Below are 4418 nucleotides of genomic sequence, written 5' to 3'. Positions count from 1 at the left end.
CCTGTCTGATATCAGCTTTTGGCAAGGTAAAGGCTCTCCCATTCCTTGCTGTTCTCTGCTCTTCCTTTCTTGGTTGTTCTGTGCCTATGGACATGGTCATCCTCCCATTTCAGATGTATTCCATGCCTCATGCAACCATCACCGGGAATGGAAACTCTCAAAAGGATAGTCTCAAGACTGGTCCACAGGGAGCATCACGAGTTACCTTTTTTTGTCCCAATAGCCTCCTTTAAGCATTATCCACTGCAGGCTCACCCTTAGCAAGTTATTCATCCACTTTAATTCTGTGGTCCTGTCTTCTCGAGGTTAACTAAAAATTTCCCACGGGTGCTGTATCTGATTGTTGCTTAAATCGGAACCAATGCAGTGCAATGCATTTCCTTTGCGCAGAAAAACAAGGCTTGGGTAGTTTCTGATGAGTTACCTTTGGAGAACCTTTCTTATGTTTAAGTCCATTTTCCATACATCTCTGTAGCATTAACTGTTCTCCCATTTAGCATAAAACCTTATACATGGCAGAGGCCGGATTATCTATTCTGCTACTCTTTTCCTGCCATTTTTAGTCAAGATACATGATTTACAATCTTCAGTGAGGCCCTGCTGCCCTACTAAATCCTTGCTACCAGCCCTCCTCTTTCATAAACAAGTACTTTCAAGACCATGAGGCACAGCTGAGATGGTTGTCCTAAATCCGAGGACCTTAGCCCTTCCTTTTCTGCACAGTGACAAGTGAGAGGTGAATCAGGCCATGCCAGAGGCCACACCACTCCTTCCTTTCACAGCAGGCAGACCACCTATGAAACGAAGAGATTCTGCAGGCCACGTTCAGCTGCACAACAGCTGGGATACCTAAGCGTAAGTTAGCTATCACATTAAAAAAAAATAGATATAAAATTCTTCCTCTAGCATCATTGTTTTAGGGAGATTTTAAACAAATTTTGATTTTTTTTTCACTTCTTTTGCTGTTCTTACACAAAAGCAAAAGAATAGCTCTCTATATGAGCAACATTAGCTATCACAACATTAGAGTCGGAAGGAATAAAAACAGTTTTATTAAAAAGATTATCAACATCCATTTGGGACGCTTGGTGTGAAGACACTGATGTGCGTTACTTTATGTATGTATGTTACTTGGGCCCGGCCTACCCAATAATACAACAAAATCCAAATGAGTGCACCCTTGTTGCCATTTCCACAGAAAGGACCCTCGTGAGATGACCTTACCCACCACGGCTCTCACGATCACTAGTGGGTTTCATCCTTTTCTTAAGTGAAACAGACTGCATGAAGAGCCGACTGAGGTCATTACAGAGAGGACGCAGCAAAGTCCTTAAACCACCCAAATAGCAGCGTACTTTGTGTTCCACTGTGGGGACAAGCAGAAGGAACCACATCCTCCAGAAGCCAGATTTCCGTCAGAGGGAGCACCGTTCACTCGAGCACCTGCAGACAAGCCAGTGAGTCTCAGGACAAGCCAGACCCAGGTATCAGACACAAAACCACAGCACGAGCCATTTGCAGATTCCCAGCACTCGTTCCCATTGCCATCTTCCTGCTACTCGCCTCCTGGCCCCTGGGCTGCTGGGTAGAAATGTCCACAGTGAAACTACCCAAAGTCAAGAAATTCCAAGAGACTTGAAAACAGCAGAATGCAAATTTTGTGAAGGCTTGAAATTTCAAGTGATTTACCGGTGTCGAACCCGTAAAATCAATTTGGCAGGTGTTCGCTGGTTAAAATTAGTTTTAACTGAAAGCTGGAGGCATTATGGTGGGTGTCTTTGAGCTTTGTTTTGAATGCACAAGACGTAAGCATGACTGTGTGCATACAGCACATGTATGGACGTTGCAAAGAGTCATCCCTCTTGTTCGCCTTGTGAGACTTTGTGTGCATGCTCAGAGATCTCTGCGGACTCGCGGCATGTGGCTGTTAACTGCAAAACAGTATTTGCAGAGATCATCTGGCATTTAAACTCCCTGATTTTTGCTATGCAAAACAGTCTGGAGGTGGTTAGTATATGACCATAAGGGAAAAGCCCGTGCTCCGGTGCAGAATTAGCACCTGCAGGTGAGATCCCAGGACACAGCTGGAACAGGCAGACTGACTGCGCCAGGAAGGCTGCCAGGGACAGAGGGGCAGCAAAAGCAAAACAGAACCGATGAACTCATGATATGTAAAGGCTATTACCAGTTAAGATGCTCCGTTGAGCATCTGGGCTTCTCCAGACAGACGGAAAGACATCAAGTGTGGACAAAGCTCCACATTCCATGGACAGAGCCTCCTGATGCGCTCCCACCTCTTTGGAGAAGTTAGCTCCCCATCCCACCCCCAGATCCCTGGGTCCATGAGGTCCAGCCCCACTGAGCTGTGGCATCCTGGATGCAGCAGGTTCCTTTTTCCCTCCACATGGCATATCTGCCTTTCTCCCCCTCGGCTGGCTGGTGTCTCCAAGCCAAATGTGATGTCCTCAGACTTGCAAGCAAAGCAACTGCGGCTCTTTCTGGTGGTCCCCAGGGTCTTCTGCTCAGCAAGGCCACTCTCATGCTGGCTAAGGCTCTCCTGATCCCTGAGCAATGTCCTTCCATTAATGGAAGTGGGGCTGGACCAGCACCACTCCAGGCCTTTCTCCAAGGACAAGCAACAAGTCCCGGGAGCAAGACAAGGAGCCCTTTTTCTCCTCTTGTCAATTAAAACAAACGCAGAAAGGGTTTGGTTTTCATTAATATTTTTCTTCAAAAGTTTTCTGGCTCCCCTTCCCTTCCCTGTCTTCTGCCAATATTTCTTCAAGGGGGCGGGTGAGTGAGGAGCAGGGAACGTCTGGCAGGTTTTTGTTTTCAATTCGCACAAACTGATTTTTGTGTGTGTGTGTGTGTTTTTTTTTTCTGGAAATTCACTGCAGACAGGCACTTCCTGCAGAAATTGTGATTTTCAAGGAGGATAAATATCTTGGAACACTCTCTGTCCCCTTCAATCTGCCCTCAGTCTCTGAAAACCCGGTCCTGATGCTTTGTTGTCCTCACTCTGCTTCCATCCCCTTGCAAGGAGGGTAATTCCACTGTCACCGTCACTGTCACCGCGCTGCACTCCAGCCTGGCCCTGCCTGTGCCACTACCATGCACCCGGCGCCGCCTGATGCCCCAGCTCCCCACAGCGCTTCATTGCTCTGGTCATTGCTCTAATGAGGCTTAGACTGGGTTTGCCGAGTCCCCGTGAAGTCAAAGACTTAGAGGGAAGCCCTGAGCCTGGCCAAACGGGTGCAAATTTGGGGTTTGGCCAAGCCACACAAGTGGGCACTCGAGAAGGCCTGTGCCTGTCTCACTACGTTCTGGGTGCAGGGATGCCCCAGAGAGCCCTACCCAGCAAGGAGCCCTTTCCAGCCGCTTTTCTCCAGCCATTTGCCTCGGGGTTCCTCCCTCCTTGCAGCGGGCAGTGCTGCCTTCCCGGGCAGCGGGTGCGCGAGGACGGGCAGGCGGGAGCAGCCGGGCGCAGACAGCTGGAGCAGCAGGGCCAGCTGCTCCGCGCACATTCACTGTCTGCTTTGGCCTCACCCCACCTGCAGCCCCAACAAGCCTGGGCACATGTGCCAAGCAGCACCAGAGGGATGCTGCCCATCTGGACCTCGGCTCTCGTACATGGAGTTCACTGGTCCTGCAGGGTGTGCTTGCAGGCAGGCGGGGATGCAGCCAGGAGTGTGAGGTTAAATAATTCATTCCTCATAAATCTTTCCTAGAAACATTTTTTTTTCCTTCCCAGGGAGACACATTACCCCCTTGCACACGCAAACCTGACCAGGAATTATAAGAGCAGGTTTCTGCAACACTGAACGGGGCAGGGAGAAGGGAGAGGAGGAAAGAATAAAATATAGATTCTTGAACTCAGACCTGGGAAGCAGCAAAGCATCAATCTTGTTAAAGAACTAGTGCGGACTCTCCAGCCAGCCCACTTCATTCTGACTCCTGACAGGCCCCGATGATTTGTGCCTGCTCAGCAGAGGAGAAGTCCCATAACTCAGCGCGGAGACGGCGTGGGATGGAGGCGAGTGGGGAATGACTCATCACCCCGCGCTTCCTGCCGCGGCGCAGGAGCTCTCGCGGGCCGCCGGGCTGCTGCGGGCTCGCGCTCCCGGGGTTCTCCCTACAGCAGCCCTCCAGGATGGGAATGAAAGCCCATGGAGCGCAGCGGACTTGGCTCAAATATTTATGGTCAGGGACCGGAGGCATTTTTAGCCATTGCATAGTCTGGGATAAGCGCAGACTGGAGCTGCTGGGTTCTCCTGATTTATTATGCGGCCAAATCCAGTACTGCTGTAAAATGGATTCGGTGACAATCCCCTGTCTTGCGGGTTAGGAGGATTTTGCTTCCAATGCAGCCCTTGCCGAAGAGAGGAATTGTGCTCTCGCTTGTGCCGGCGGCGCGCGGG

Source organism: Nothoprocta perdicaria, unplaced genomic scaffold (assembly GCF_003342845.1).
Source record: "Nothoprocta perdicaria isolate Ctin4 unplaced genomic scaffold, notPer1 scaffold_33, whole genome shotgun sequence".
Lineage (NCBI taxonomy): Eukaryota > Metazoa > Chordata > Aves > Tinamiformes > Tinamidae > Nothoprocta > Nothoprocta perdicaria.
This window is presented reverse-complemented; position numbering follows the sequence as displayed.